The sequence below is a fragment of the Marmota monax genome, unplaced genomic scaffold (genome assembly GCF_021218885.2).
Source record: "Marmota monax isolate L192 unplaced genomic scaffold, Marmota_monax_Labrador192_F-V1.1 WCK01_AAM20220418_F8-fsc00046, whole genome shotgun sequence".
NCBI classification, from domain to species: domain Eukaryota; kingdom Metazoa; phylum Chordata; class Mammalia; order Rodentia; family Sciuridae; genus Marmota; species Marmota monax.
Window position 1 is genome coordinate 3,016,272 of NW_026692486.1, and position 17,135 is coordinate 3,033,406.

Genomic DNA, 17,135 nt, shown 5'->3' on the forward strand with positions numbered 1-17,135 from the left:
TTTCTGATTCATTCCATTATCCTTCCTACTCCTGTACCTCCTCCCCTTCCTTCACTTCCCTCTGCCTAATCCAAAGAACCTCTATTTTTCCCTAAGCCCACCCCCCCTTATTGTGAATCAGCATCCACATATCAGAGAAAACATTCAGCCTTTGGTTCTTTGGGATTGGCTCATTTCACTTAGCATGATATTCTCCAGCTCCAAGCATTTACTGGCAAATGCCATAATTTTATTCTTCTTTAAGGCTAAGTAATATTCCATTGTGTATATATACCACATTTTCTTCATCCATTCATCTGTAGAAGGGCATCTAAGTTGGTTCCATAGTTGAGCTGTTGTGAACTGAGCTGTTATAAACATTGATGTGGCTGCATCACTGAGGTATGCTGATTTTAAGTCCTTTGTGTATAAACCGAAAAGTGGGATAGCTGAGTCAAATGGCATGGTTTCATTCCAAGTTTTCTGAGGGAACTCTGTGCTGCTTTCCAGAGTGGTTTCACCAATTTACAGTCCCAATGTCTGAGAGTACCTTTTTCCTGCCAACATATATTGTGGCTTGTTTTCTTGGTAATTGCCATTATGACTAGAGTGAGATGAAATCTTAAAGTAGTTTTGATTTGCATTTCTCTAATTGCTAGAGATGTTGAAAATTTTTCCATATATTTGTTGTTCAGTTGTATTTTTTCTTCTATGAAATGACTGAAGAACATGAACTTTGAAGGCAACCTAATATAGCTTCAACTCCTGGCTCTTGTACTTGCTATGAAAACTTAAGCAAGCCTTGACCTTTGTTAGACTGCTTCTTCAATATAAGATGCAGGACTATACTAGATTAACTCTGTAGAATTGTGGGGATTAAATGAGATAGCATGTATTATGTTTAGCACAGACAAAGTGACCACTTTGTTATTGATTTATTATTGAAATTGTATTCTAGGTGTTTAAAGGGACCTATTGTGAGATGATTTAAGAATTACATGGTTACAGGTAAATGGAAGTAACTTGTTCATTACTTCTTTTTTAAATATTTTTTTAGTGATCAGTGGACCTTTAAATTTACTTATATATGTATGGTGGGAAGAATACAGTACCTCATACATGCTAGGCAAGTGCTCTACCACTGAGCTACAACCCCAACCCTCATTCCTTCTTTTGTTATGATGATGTTGGATCATTTTTAGACAAAATTCATTTATGGGAATAAATTTGATTTTATATTATCTTAGTAGCATATATTTGCATTGACTGAAATAAGATATTTAAGTCACATTGAAAGTTATTTATTTGGGAAAGTAAAACAAGATATTAAATCTTCTTTTCCTCTGTTAGGAAAAAAAATGTCATCTGAAGGATTTGCAAAAGTGATTATGTATAGCTAAAAGTATTGGCTTTCCTTGATATCTGCTCTTCTCATGCATAGGAGGAAAACAAAAAATGATAATGGATATACTTCCTCCTGGTAGTACATCTATTAATTTAGTAAATTCTGTCAATTCTCCCTCTATAATACAACTGTCATTCATTCTTTTTTTTCTGCTTCTTCATTAATATTTTGCTTGGATTTAATCATTCTGTTTGTACCCCTTCCTATAGTAGTGCATCTACATCTTATTCCTGGGTCTGACTTATTTCATGTAGCCTGAAATATACTTTTTTCAAAATGTCTAATTATTTCTTAAGCCCCTGGATATCTTAGTTCTAGGAAGTCCAGGTTTAAAATAGGTCCTATTAAAGGAAATGATATATACTGGAATTGCATCTTCCTTATTGATTAGATTTTTTGGAGTATGTTTGTTGACTTTATTTTTTAAATATATATATATTATAGTTATACATATTTGGGTTCATTTTGACATAATTTTATAAGCATGAATATAATTTGCTCTTGGTGTACAGCTCCTGTTTTGTCACTCAGCCAAATTGGACAAAGTCTCTTCCAACTGAAATTTCTAAGATTTTAGTTGTATAATCAACTCCAGGTTTTTAGTAAAATTTCCTCTTTTTCCATTCTTCTGCTGATGCTGTTCCTTTGCATAGTTCATCATACTCTGAACCTTCCTCTTTTGCCTATAAAACATAATTGTCTTCAAAGCTATTTCTTCCATGCATTTATATCTGCATTTCAAGGTAAAGTAAACCCCTCTTACCTTTCTCTGTTTCTTCATAATGGCATTGGTGGTCTTTGGGGTACCATCTGCCTTTGGGCTCTGGATAAATTGAGAACACAAGAAGTATTTAAATTTTTTTAAAAAAATTAAGTTATAGTATTAACTTTCTAAAATTCTTTTTCCTAATACCTAGATTGACCAATGTGGTCAGTCTTCCTACAATACCTTCTGTTCACTTTATAAAATTTTGTGGAGAAGAGCTGGGAATGCAGAGCAGATAGCTAGCATACTTACCAGTCAGCTGTTTAGGGATCCCCTGCCTGCCTTACAATTCTTGGCAATACTCTGTTAAACAGAGGAGAATGAGATCCAGCACAAAAGTAATAGTATGCAGACCCAGAATTTTCTCTAGAAGGTCTGACAGAGAGAGAGAGAGACAGAGAGAGAGAGAGAGAACGAGAACTAGTGTGCAATGAAAGCCATGCAGTGAACAATAACTGTATCTTATTTTCTTCTAAATCCTTAATGGTACTCAGGTTCTCAGCATTAGCTAAGTTACTCTTCCCACAGGGAGTGGTAATGAAGAGGTAAAGGTGCAACTTAAAATGTAAATCAGTATAATATACTTTTTAAAACTTTTGGACCTATAAATATACTTTTTTCAAAATGTCTAATTATTTCTGTAAACCCCTGAATATCTCAGTTCCAGGAAGTCCAAGTTTAAAATAAGTTCTATTAAAGGAAGTAATATATACTGGAATTGCATCTTCCTTATTGATTAGATTTTTTGGAGTATGTCTGTTGACTTTATTTTTTTAAAATATGTATTATAGTTATACATAATATTTGGGTTCATTTTTGACATATAATTTGCTCTAATTCAGTCCCCAATGCTTCTCCTTTTTATTCCCTCCTCACTCCCCCGATCCCTTTCCTCTACTGATCTTTTGTATCATTTACAGTTTTTTGTTTTTGGGTTTTTTTTGTTTGTTTGTTTTTTGGTACTAAGGATTGAACTCAGGGGCACTTGACCACTGAGCCACATCGCCAACCCTATTTTGTATTTTATTTAGAGACAGTACTTAGTACCTCACTTTTGCTGAAGCTTTCTTTGAACTTGAGATCCTCTTGGGTAAGCCTCCTGAGCTGCTGGGATTACAGGTGTGCGCCATCATGCCTGGCTATTTTTTTTTAATTAGTGCATTATAGCTATACATAAAAGTGAAATTCACTATGGTATATTCATATAGGTACCTAGAATAATTTGATCAGTTTCGTTCCATTGTTCCTCCCTTTCCCCTTCTCTCTCCCTCCCCCTCAATCTCCTTCCTCTACTCCACCGATCTTTCTTCTATTTTCATGGAATTCTGACCCCTCCCTCTTTTTTCTTACTTTGGTCTAGCTGGGTCTGACTTATTTCATGTAGCCTGATGTTCTCCAGTCCCATCCATTTACCAACAAAATTTCATAATTTCATTCTTTATGAATGAGTAAAACTCCATTGTGTATATATACCACATTTCCTTTATTCAGTCATCTGTTGACGGCCATCTGGACTGGTTCTATAAACTTGGCTATTGTGAATTGCACTGCTATAAACATTGAAGTGACTGTGGCCCTATATAACATGCCAATTTTAGTTCTTTTGGATAAATACCAAGGAGTGGGATAGCTGGTTTCTATGGTTGTTTCATTCCTAGTTATTTTTGTTTATTTGTTTTGGTACCAGGGATTGAACCCAGAGGTGTTTAACCACTGAGTCACATCCCCAGCCCTGTTTATTTTTTATTTTGAGATAGGTTTCACTAAGTTGCTTAGGGCCTCACTAAGTTACTGAGGCTGATCTCAGCCCTCCTCTCTCAGCCTCCTTATTTGCTGTGATTACAGGTGTGTGCCACCACAGGTGACTCCATAATATACTTTTTGAAGAACGGATAGAAGTCCCATATGAACTAGGAAGGTGGTAGGTATTTAAAGGTTTCCTCAATTGGTGTTGAATACTTAAAGCAGTATGATTATAATTATTTCTGTACATATTTAATCTGTTATACTAGACATTAAATTCCTTGTGGGCAGAACACATATTTAGTTTTTCTGTTATGTTCGATGCCTGATAATGTTGCATCAATGTACTATATATATTAATAGGTCTGTGGAGGTTTTTTTTTTTTTTTTTTTTTTTGTACCTCATATTCAACTCAGGGACGTTTAACCATTGAGTAACATCCCCAGCCCCTGTTTTGTATTTTATTTAGAGACAGGGTCTCACTGAGTTCCTTAAGGCCTCACTAAGTTGCTAAGACTAGCTTTGAACTTGTGATCCTACTGCCTCAGCCTCCCAAGCTGCTGAGATTACAGGTGTGTACCACCACGCCCGGCAGGTCTATGGATCTTATCAAGGTGTTTATCAGAATCACTGTGGAGCTTTTATTTTATTTTATTTTTTTAAATGTATCAATTATTTAATTTGGTTCTTGATAAGTCATTTAGAACACCAATTTATGGGAATATATTCCAATTGTTAGAGCAAAACCAGTTTCATATAGCTCTGGAACTGAGGAATAGCTTCGATTTTGAGTAAAATTTGTGACTCCACAGCTTTCTGATCAATCTTTTTTTTTTAACTGCCCCAAACTATTTATTGAATTTGATTCCAGTATAATTTTTAAACTTCTTTCTCAAAAGGAGTCATAAGAGAAATGTCAGTTTTATTAAAATTACAAATTTATAAGAACATCTAAAAACACATGGTATTAGTAAAAGCTATGCCATTTCAAAAGATTGTTATTGCTTCTCTGCCCTCAAGAGACTGCTGTTGCTCTGTGCATCATTATGTAACCCATTTCCATTTCCCAATTGAAAATAAATTGAGGCAGGCAGTGATCAGTGTTCTAATGTTAGGCACTTCCTTGACTTCATTGATCTTCATGGATAGAGAAGGATCTAAGTACAGGAATATGACAACACAATCACAAGTATTTGGAAGGGCACTGGAAGTATTTTTGGAAAAATGGAGAAGCCAATGATTCACTCTGCCTTGGGTGGATAAATAAAAGCGCAGGTCATTTTGAGGGTGGGGTTTCATTAAGAGTGCATGAGATAGGCATGATTCCTTGCCTTGGTTACATTTTCGAGATAAATGTTAGTGATGTCCTAAAAATAATCTTCCCCTTTGCAATCCGAGTTTGGATGCCACAGTCACTTGTAGGGTATAAAAATATGTAAATATCCTCCTGCACATTGGTCACAGGACATCCATACCCCAGAAACACCTCATCAGGAAGCAGACATCAATCTTCAGTTGTCATTGCTTTAAAGTCATTGAAGCCAAACGAGACTACAGTTGATCTTTAAGACTGCTGGTGCACTGTATCCAAACAAAATCACAGCAACAAGGAGATGAACTAAAGCTAGCTTCAAGAGAGACTTCATGACACCAGACCAACAACAGCCTTAGAACACAAAGACAAAAAAAAGCTCTGATCAATCTTGTACTGCACTATAATCTCATATTTCTTTTTTCTCTGTGTCAAAGATTTTACCTTCCTAGTGTCTGGGCTTCTACAACTACTGCTTCTTGAAATAAGCACCAATGAGGTGTTTTAGGATTTTTGTATTCTGATATTGATCTCTGGAGGTGGTGATAATGAATTTCTGGTGTGTTCCATGCAGAGGAACTTGATTGAGGGAAAAAAGTCCCATCACAAGTAGCAAGCCACCACTCAGTTGTTTTAGCAAAACTGCTCTCTTGCCTCTGTGGCACCCAGTGAGGATGATCAAGATGATGATGCTGGCTTGCAGTTTTCTCACGTGCTGCATCAAGGGGTTTTTGCCTTGGCTCAACAGCTTTTGTGGTACATCTTAGTAGGATAGTATCTAGGCATTTGTAAAGCTTAACCACGCTGGTACTACCATTCTTGTCACCACCAGCTGGTTTTGTGACAGTAGCAAGAACCTTCTCCTCCTCCTTCTCTTCAAGCTTGGAGGTAGCAGCTGAGTACTTCCTCTTGTACATGGATGGCCTTTCAAGAACACCTAACAGATCTGGACTATCTGCCAATTTCTCAAACCAGGACAGGGTTTCAGCTGCAATGGGGCTTCCCTTTCTTGGGTTCCTTACCCTTAAGGTCACGCTTTTTAACCTTGCCAACTGCATCAGCCTTCTTGGCTCCAGGTTTCTTCTCCTAAGTGTCTGGCTTCTCAGCTGTTTCACCCACCATCTTGTGATATGGGAAAGAGAACTGCAGCTTCTAATAAACAGCATCCAAGGCTTTGATTCACACCTACTGAAATTGAAACTTTGGAGTTGAGGCTATGAAATAGATGTATTTCATAGTTTAGCAGCGGATTCTCATGTGCATTACTACTTAAGGGTCCTTGAAATAATACTTGAATGATAGATGTACACATGATAGTTGGATAGATAGATAAAATGGTAATATTAGATTTTCTGCAATAAGTTTATTAGTATTATAATTTTAGCTGCAGTTAAATTTAAGTGTGGTGGTTGACAATGGACAGCTGCTGCTAGAAGATTATAAAATTTAGAGTCATGGGAATAAAATTTAGTCTTGAGGTTTAAAGTTAATAAATTAAGCTCTATTGCTAAGGCAAAACCTGAAATAGTTACTACAAGGACTGATATTTTTAGGTATAGTGGTATACTTACAAGTGGAGTATTCATGGGGTAATATTATTAGAGATAAAAGAATCCAGTGAAAATGCTGCCAATTGCATATCAACGCAGAACTTTAATTTTAGTGAAGTAGAAATGTAGCCAAAACTAATTTCTCTACTGGTATGAAGAAACTATAACATGTGGTTCATATCTATTTTCATTTAAGCCTCCAATTTATAGTTACAATAAATTAAGACACCAAATTACTAAATATTACCAAATATTCTCTAATGTTGATGCCAATAAGTTTATTTCTCTGTAAAAAAAGATTGAAAATGTACAGGCTGGGGATATAGCTCATTTGGTAGAGTGCTTGCCTCACATGCACAAGACCCTGGATTTAATCCCTAGTACCATGCGCATGCACGTGTGTATACACACACACACACACACACACAAACTGAAAATGTATTGATGCTTTTTTTCCTTTCCTCTTTTCCACTAGGTAAGGTTTCTTGGTGGTGGTTGAGTTTGTTTTGTTTTGTTTTCATTTTTTAATTTTTTGTAGTTGTAGTTGGACAGCATATCCTTATTTTATGTGGTGCTGAGGATCCAACCCAGTGCCTCACACGTGCTAGGCAAGCGCTCTGCCACTGAGCAACAGTGGTTTTGTTTTTTAAAGTTTCCATGCCTAGCTGGCGTTGAAATTCCAGCTCCTTGGGAGGCTGAGGAGGCAGAGGCATTGAGAGTTCAAGGCCAGTCTAGACAAACATAGTGAGATCCCCCCATTAAAAAAAAAAATTCATGTTTTTTCTTCTCTTCATAAATGAAAGCTCAAACATAAAAATGTAGTATTGTGGCTGGTGTCTGTCTCTGGACCCAGTGCCATGTCCCCAGGTGCAGGCTACCACTTGTAGGGGACTATGGCAGGGTTGCCATGCCCTAAGATGGAGGCAGCTGGGGGAGCCCACATTGGTAGATGGGGGTCCACGTGGCCACGGGAATTCCTGTGCCTGGGCTATGGCTGGGATTCCTATGCCGGTGCTAATGTTGGTAGTCCTACTCGGGCACCTGGATGTCCTGCATGGACAAGTGGCCAGGAGTCTTACGCTGAGGCCTCCAGACATAAAAGTGTATAGAATATGTTTTAAAATTTTATCACATACTAATGTTTTGCCAAATATATTTAAGATTTTCTAAACAAAGAATTATCATTGCAGTCGGGGCTGGGGTTGTGGCTCAGTGATAAAGTGCTTGCCTGGCATGTGTGAGGCACTGGATTTGGTTCTCAGCACCACATATAAACAAACAAATAAATAAAGGCCCATCAATAACTAATAAAAAATTTAAAAAAAAGAATTGTTATTGCAGGTATAGTTGAAGGAACCTATGAAATTTCTCAAATTTGGTTTCTTTTTCCAGAGATATTGTTTTGGTGTTTATCATAAACCTGGACTTACATTTATATACATATATAGATAATGTTCCAGTGTTCTTCATTGTGTTTTTTTATGTACATTTACAGGGCTCCCCCAAGATATTAATGTGGTAATGAATCATTAGTGGTCATGAAATCAGTTCAATGAGTTGCAGCCAACATTAAAATAAATGTACAGGTACATATACACTCCATTATGCATTTATACAGACATACACATATAACACATACATACAAGTATACATATATATTCATACATGCATGCATATATTGTTTTATGAAATTTGTTTCATTTAGATATCCATGTATCTGTGTCTACTGGTTCCAAAATGTGTTTCTTACTTTGCATCATAGACAAATAAGAATGACAAATATTGCTGTAAATGTAGAATTGATAACGTGGTCAATTATTCAAGTATTTAGCCCTACTATATATGTTAAATTATTAAGGTCTGTTTGGTTGTACCAAGATTTTTAATTTTTTTAACAGTACTAGCGATTAAGTTTAACATATAACCTCCCTTTTTTGAAATTTTTATATCAAACAAGATAAAAAGTTGTCCAGGCTGGCTTTGAAATTCTCTTGTGTCAGCCTTCATATTTTTAATTTTAATGTTTAACCACATTTATCAATCTTTTCTTTATGGTCTGCACATTCTGTGTATTATTTAGAAGGTATAATAATATATGTATCTGTGTTTTCTTTGGAAAGTTTTTTTTTTTTTTTTTAAATACTGTGGGTTGAACCCAGGGGACTCTACCACCAAGCTGCATCCCCAGTCCTTTTTATTTTGAAGCAGTGTGTCACTAAGTTACTAAGGCTGGCCTCAAACTTGGGATTCTTTTGTATCAACCTTCCTAATTGCTAGGATTATATGTGTACACCCACCCCCCTTCTTTGGAATGTTTTAAAGTTTTGTTTTTCATATTTAAATCTTCAATCCTCCAAAAGTTTATTTTTTTAATGTATAGTACTGTTTTGTTTTTAACATTTGAAAGCTCAGTACTACTCACTGAGTAATATATTCTTTTCTCATTGATTTTAAATGTTCATTCTGTCATATGTCAAGTCTCCTTGTACGTGTGTTTTTTCTGGGCTTTCTTTTTTGTTGTGTTAGTGTGTCCATTCTTGCATTGGTTCACAGTGTTTTAATTATTGTAGTTTTATATCTCATAATAAAATTTGAAACCTATCTGGGCATAGTGGTACATGCCTGTAATCCTAGCTACTTGCCTGTAATCTTAGCTACTTAGAGGCTGAGTCAGAAGAATTGCAATTTGGAGTTCAGTCTTGGCAACTTAGAAAGACCTTGTCTCAAAATTTTAATAAAAGGGGGGCTAGGCTGGGGATATAGCTCAGTGGTAGAGTGCCCCTGAATTCAATCCCCAGTATCACAAAAGAAAGTAAGTCCATTCACTTGTCTTTTTTTAATATATTTTTTTTTACTATTCTTAGCCCATTGCTTTTCCATGTGAAGTTTAGGACAGCTTGTCAAATTTCATGAAACACTCTCTTAGGATTTGATTATTACATTGCATTTATAGCTCAGCTGTGGGAGAATATGTATTTTTATAGTATTAGTCTTTCTAGCTAGGAACATGAAATGGTTCTTTATTTAGGTATTCATTTATATCTTTCATAATACTTTATCATTTGTACAATAAAGGTCTTATACATCTGTTTTCCTAAGTTCCTTATAGTTCCATTGTCTTGTTTTTCTTTCAGTAATGGATATTGAATCCAGGACCTCATGCATACTAGGCAAATGCTCTATAATTGAGCAACCCGCCCATCCCTTTATTTTTTTTCAAATTTTGGGACAGGGTCTTGCTATATTGCTGGCCTCGAACTCCTCCTGCCTCAGCTTCCTGAGTAAGTGGGTAGGATCGCAGTCATGTAATCCTACCCACTTACTTTACCCACTTTGCCAACTGATTGTCATTTTAAATGGTATTTTTAAGTTTTATAATTTTTATTGTTAGTACCCAAAATGTTTTAAATTTTTGCATTGAAATGTTAAAAGCCCTTGTGAACTATAATTCTACTACTAAGAATTTGTCATGGGTTCTTTTGAAAGTTTTATTTAAACCACATATTATCTATGAATTTATTTTTTTCTTTTTTCTTTTCTTTTTTTTTTTTTTTTTTTTTTTGAGGGGTACTAAGGATTGAACTCAGGAGCACTCAACCATTGAGCCACATCCCCAGTCCTATTTTGTACTTTTATTTAGAGATAGGGTCTCACTGAGTTGCTTAGTGCCTCACTTTTGCTGAGGCTGGCTTTGAACTTGTGATCGAGACTCTCGCCTCAGCCTTCCAAGACGCTGGGATTATAGGCATGCACCATCATACTGGCATGTTCATTTTTTGCTAACACTTATGCTTTCATATCCCCCTGCCAATCTTATTGTTCTGTTTTTTCCCCCCTGTGGTACTAGGGATTGAAATTTAGGGGCACTTTACCCCTGAGCTACATCCCTAGTCCTTTTTTTTCTTGCGGGGGGACCGGGCATTCTAGAGATTGAACTCAGGGGCACTCAATCACTGAGCCACATCCCCAGCCCTGTTTTTTATTTTCATTTAGAGATAGAGTCTCACTGAGTTGCTTAGAGCCTCACCATTGCTATATTACTAAAAGCCAGCTTAGGCTGGCTTTGAACTCCTGATACTCCTGTCTCAGCCTCCCCAGCTTCTGAGATTACAGGATTGCACCACTGCACCCAGCCATCCCCAACCCTTTTTTAAAATTTCTAGACAGAGTCTCACTAAGTTTGGTTTGCTCCTGTTTTTTTTTTCTAAAATTATCTGAAGATCTGTGAAGTTTGGAGACCCAAATATCATAAGTAAAAAAAGTATTTTTATGCATGATTATTTTTCTTTAATGAGTAAATAATTTTGTAAACTTTGAATAGTAGGCCATAATTGGTGATGAATTAAAAAATGTTTGTTTTATTACTTTAATTCAAAAAACACATTTATTCTACATATTCATATAATTTATACATATCAAATATATAATAAAAGTATATATTCATATCTTACAATAAACAGAAATTTATGTTATTTGAATTTTTTTGTAGCAAATAGCCTTTAGTTGCTCATAACAACTAATGTGAGATTGTAGAATTTGAGATTACAATTTAACACAAAGGAATGATTTATACTTTGGTGACTTTTGTTATTGTCATATGTATGTAGAATATGTGTTATGTATCTGTTATGTAGGATACATGTTTGGGTAGTTTATTTCAGTAAAAGCAATACATGTTTGGGTAGTTTATTTCAGATAAGCATGTTTAGGAATTAAGTGGGTTCTGTTGTTCTTGTTGTTTTGTTTAGGTTGGTTTTGTTTGTTTGTTTTTTTGCAATGCTAGGGATTAAACCCAGGGCCTCATGAATGCTAGGCAAAGTGCTTTACCACTGAGGTACATCTAAAGCCTCAAGATGGTTCTGTACTCATTTTGGTTAGGCTATTTGGGTAGGACCTAACTGCTGAATTTAATACCAATTTAAAAATAAACCTGATTAACAACAGATGGAGTTTGTTCATAGTTCTTGGAGGACATTATTTAGTTGATATAGTTTACATGAATGAAGTTCAAGCTTATTAGTATATACTTTAGTTTCTTTCTAAAATTAATTTGGCTTCATATTTTATGTGCTTATATTTTCTACAAAGAGTAGTGTGTATTTGCAATAGCAGTGTTAGCAGGCAACTTTGAAGCCATAATATGATATATTTTTTTTTTTTTGGCAGAAGCAAAGGACTTTGAGATTCTTTTATACTGATGTGTAGGAACAAATTTAGACCTTAAAAACAAATGAGGAATTTTTATAGCTTAAAAGCATTGCTTTGAATATTTCAGATATTAGGCCTCTTTATAATATGTTTTTTTAACAGAATGAACTCACAGAATCTTATGTCTGGGATATTTATTTCTGGAGGGACAAAAATAAAGATCTCATCCCTGCCTTTAGGCAACTAGAGTTGTTTAAGGATGAATTAAAAATTATATAGCACATTGGAGTACGCAATAATGATGTGTTTTTAAAGTTCATGGAAACACGAAAGAAAAGCGTATGATTATTTTATTTTTTTAAAGAGAGAGAGAGAGAAGAGAGAGAGAATTTTTTTAATATTTATTTTTACATTTTCGGTGGACACAACATCTTTATTTTATTTTTTTTATGTGGTGCTGAGGATCGAACCCAGTGCCCTGCGCTTGCCAGGTGAGCGCGTTACTGCTTGAGCCACATCCCTAGCCCAGAAAAGTGTATGATTATTGATGGGAATGCTCAAGGGAAGGCTTCACAGAAGACGTGGCCCTTAAAGACACATGATTTGTCCACCAGGAAAACAGTTAAGGAAAGTACATTGCAGATGGGAACAACTGGATCAAGGTGTAGAGTGCAGCCCATTCAGGCAACTACAAATGGTTTAATATATTATGAGAACACAGTATATTTGAAAGAATGGTATGAGATAATGTAGAAAGATGGGCAGGAGATAAATCATGAAGGTGCCTTTAGGCAAGAGGAAGCCATGGAAGAGTATAAGAAGTCATAATCAACTTTATATATTTGAAGGAAATTCTAGAAGGATGACCAGTACAGTTTAAATATTTTATTCATGTGTCTTATAATTTCTTTTCATATACTATTTTTTTAAGCCAGTGCAGCATTCTCCAAGGGAAAATTAAAGATGTTTTGTAGCCTAGTCCTGACTGCACAAATTCTCTGGCAGAGAACAGGAAGAGCTATAGAGTGGGACCTCCTGACCACTAGAGAGACATTGTTCTTTTTTGGTAAGCAGCCAGAGAGACCATTTAGGAATAGTGAATGAACTTGACTGCCAGAGGAAAGACCTCAACTTATTATCTTGCATCAAATAGCAGCCCAGAGTTGATGCTCTAAGACCTTCTCTTCCTTTCCTGCAGAATCATTGTGTAAGAGAATAAACTCCCTGTGGGTTTATTTTTAGGGAGTTATATGAATTGCAGGCTTAAGTTGTATACTCAGGTCTCTAAATATACATGGTACAAACTGCACAGCAGATGAGAAATTTTGCTTAGTAATTTCCATCATAATCTTCATTTCAAAGGGCATAATAATGCCCCCAAATGAAGCCTAACTGGTGTTACTTATGCAAGTCAAAAATAGGCTCAGAAGAGACAGCAGTACAATGAAAATTACTGGGGTCCCCCAAATAACGTTGCCTGATATTTGCTTTTGCCTCATTTATATTCAAGTTATATTTTCATAACTTGAATTTCTATGTCTAGGACTACACTAGACCATACAAGTTCTCTGTATGATTTAGAAAAAGGTTCACATAAACCTTCTTTGGAAGGTCATCTTTGTGCTTTAAAAAAAAAAAAATTCATCATCCTCCAGAAAGATTCAGGCTTGATATTTGGATTGGATTTCTCCCACTATTTGTCCCCTTGGCCAAGAGTCTTTATGTAACGTACAGATTGACCAACTGTACTTAGTTACCCTAGAAAAGTCTCTATAACTTTAGCCTTAATCTTAATTGCTTCTTGTTTCAGTCACTTATCTTTCCTTCTAAAAAGAAAAAAATAGAAAATTCTGTAACTCCTTTAAAATGTGAGTGGCTCTCTTTCTTTTTCTCCTGTTACTCAACATTGACAGCTGTATCACAGTTGTTACATTGGCCAGTCATGGTAGTATGAAAGTTTTGATAAATAGGGAAAGCCAGATAAAACTGTAGTGGAAATCTCCTTTTGGGAAGTGTCATAGTGGCAGGCTATTTTTGGACATGTATTATCATTTCACATAGGTGAAACTCCATAAATCTTAACAATCAAGAACTGATTAGTTCTGCAAGGTATTGTGATGTACACCTATAAATTCAGCAACACAGGAGACTAAGGCAGGAAGACTGCAAGTTCAAGGCCAGCCATAGCAACATAGTGATACCCTAACTCAAAAAAATAAACAGGACAGGGGATGTAAATAAGTGGTAGAGTACCCTATGTTCAATTCCCAGTATTACACACACACACACACACACACACACAACCCACCCTATCAGTTCTCTTTCATTCCAGTTGGTCTCATTGTCACTTTGCAATATTGTGAGGCACCTTGAGAATAAAACATCAAAGAAAACATGGATCTGTGTGCAGAGTGACAATGAGATCTTATTTCTCTCACTTGATAAAATTGTTGTTTTTACTTTTGTATTCAACTTTGTTCTTTCTTTCAGACTATACCATTTAAAACAAATCAAAAAATTAATCACAATGTACATGGACAGATTGTCTTAACAAAATACACAAAGAGCAGCAGTAGTTTTCTAGACTTTCAGTTATTGAAGCAAATCATAGCAGACTGTTTGCAAAATACTTGTTGGCAGCCAGAACTTGTCTGTTTTTAATAAAGCTATAGAAAGGACAAGGTTCCAAATCATTTTTAAATGGCTAAAAACTGTCTAGAGAATAGCTGCTGACATAGAAGTCAGATGACACTGAGACATCTGGCAGGCTTCCTCTCCTTGATGGTGTTGTAAAACCTACAGTGGACAGCCTGGGTTTTAAGAGAGGAGTGGCATCTTTGGAATCTCCACTAGAGACTGCTGAAGTTAAAATAGACCCAGTGCCTTCCAAGTGACAGAAAATAGAATGTGCCTAGGGATGGCAAAAGTGAGACACAGAAAAACACAAGGGGATTAGTCTAAGGAAATAGATGCCGGCCTAAAGTTCCAAATTCTGGGACTGAAGTGTTTTTTAGGTTTCTTTTTTATAACTTTTAAAGCAAATCCTTCTTTGGAAAAACTTAAGTAGTATGTGAATTATGAGGTTGTGAAAGAAGTAAGAAGGCTTGAATCCAGTCAGATTTTTGGCCTAAAATAGGTGACAATTTAGTTAAAAGTAAACATGACAGTTTCAGTGTTCTTCCAAAAAAGAACATTGTTTATGTCTGTTATGAATGTTTTAAAAGTTCTGGGTGATTGAGATAAGTAAAAAAATATTTAATAAATTTTATATCACTAATTTAAAAAGATTGCCAGTAAACAAACCAAAAAACACTACTGAGGGCCTTTGGAGTAATTGTAATTGTGGTGCATTTTAATGTATAATTACCCAGTTTGAGAAATGCTTTGTTTTAGGGACTTCTAAGATTAATTATCATTAATAAAGTGCAAAACTATGTGTGTCAAGTTTATAAAATAGTATCATAAGCTTAATTTAAGAAATTAAATATAGGTTTAATTTACAATACTAGAAAATATATACAGGGCTCTGAAAACAAGTTAAAATCATATTACAGGCGGAATGATCCAGAAGAAATAAATAAAAGACTCTTTAATGATTTTCATGTCCAGGGGATGGTCACTTTATAATAACACATATTAGTCTATAAAAACCAACCTTTAAGTGTTTATAATATGTTCAGTAGTCTCCTGAGAACTGTAGAAATTATCAGAAGAAAAAAGAAAAAGTCTTGCCACTCAAGTTGCTTCGGTCTAGCTGAACAGACACTATAATATTCTGTATTATATATTCAGACACTAGATATTTTAAAATATAATTTATTAAAGGGCACATACATACTTTTAAGTAACAAAGAGTTTCTGGTTTCTAACATTTACATACACTTACTAAATTCTCATATAATTCTGTGAGGTAGATTTAATCCCATTTTACAAATGAGAACATTTTGGAATGGAAAAGATGAGAAAGTTTCCCAAGGTCATACAGCTAATAAGCAGCAAAGTCAGAATTTGAATCCAAACTGGCTCTAATAACCATGATTTTAACACTTTTTCTATATTGCCTTACATAAAAGCAGCAAGTTACATAATTTTTGGAGAATGTGTGCCAGAGGATAATACTTGAGCTGAGTATTGAAAAAAGAATGTGAATTCTCAGGTAGCATGGACAAGAAAGTAGGAGAGTAGTTGTTTTGTTTTGTTTTATTTCAGTACTGGGGATTGAACCCAGGACCTTATACATGGTAGGCAAGTGCGCTGAGATATATCCCCAACCCTTTAGGAGAGTAGTTTATATAGAGAGAAGATGCAGGAGAAACAGAGGATTGTGTAAAATATCCATATGTAATATGTAATATAATAACAGCACAAATTATATTGTCCTCACCATATACCAAGTACAGTGCCTCTACAGACTCTTATCCTTGCCACAACTCTATAAATCAGTACAGTTATCTTCAGTTTGCCTAGATAGTAAATTTGCTACTAAAAGTAGCAAATCTAGGATCAGGGTACAGTTGTTGGCTGGTTGACTCCAAAGCTAAAACTTTTACCTGTGCATTACTATGCAAGTAGAAGTGTGGTGAATATATTATATCATCAGATAGAGCTGAGGGACTTTTATTTAATTAATGGAAAATAACATTAGATAGGTTGGGTGGCCAGTGATTATGAACAGTTTTGAAAACCAGACAAAAAGCCATTTGGTTAGAAAATGGCTGTTTTGTTCAAAGTACAATAAAATGTTTATTGTTCCATAATGGGCTATTCCTACTTATCATGTGTTACATGTGTTAAATAAATATTCCGTAAAAGCACTTAGCAGAATACTTGGGCAGATATTAGTTACTCAGGAAATGTGAGTTGTATCATAATCTTCTAAAGAACATATAAACTCCTTCCTTGTACTGTAGATGAAAAAGTGATGCTCTAACAGCTGTGTCCACCAGAAATATATGGACCACAGTTGTTACTTTAAAACTTCTAACCACGTTAAAACTAAAAAAGAAACAAGTAAAATTAATTTTAATAATATATTTTTATACCAAGTGTGTATTAATGAGATATATTTTGTTCATCAAAGTCCACTGTGCATTTTACACTTAACAGCACATTTCATGTTGTTTTCGATTTTTTTTTTTTTTTTTTTGCTGTATGACTGAAAGATCTGACAAGAACAATTTTAGAGAAGGAAAAGTTTATTTGGGGACTCATGGATTTATAGGTCTCAGTCC

The 17,135-nt window shown here is 35.2% G+C and overlaps 1 protein-coding gene and 1 pseudogene across 5 annotated transcripts in view; one reads left to right on the forward strand and one right to left on the reverse strand.

Annotated features, from left to right (window-relative positions):
* The window catches only part of Miga1 (mitoguardin 1), a 73,058-nt gene that overhangs the window by 26,292 nt on the left and 29,631 nt on the right, over window positions 1-17,135 (forward strand). The gene's annotated exons all lie outside the window — the stretch shown is intronic.
* LOC124091945 (large ribosomal subunit protein eL6-like) lies at window positions 4,595-6,328 on the reverse strand (annotated as a pseudogene).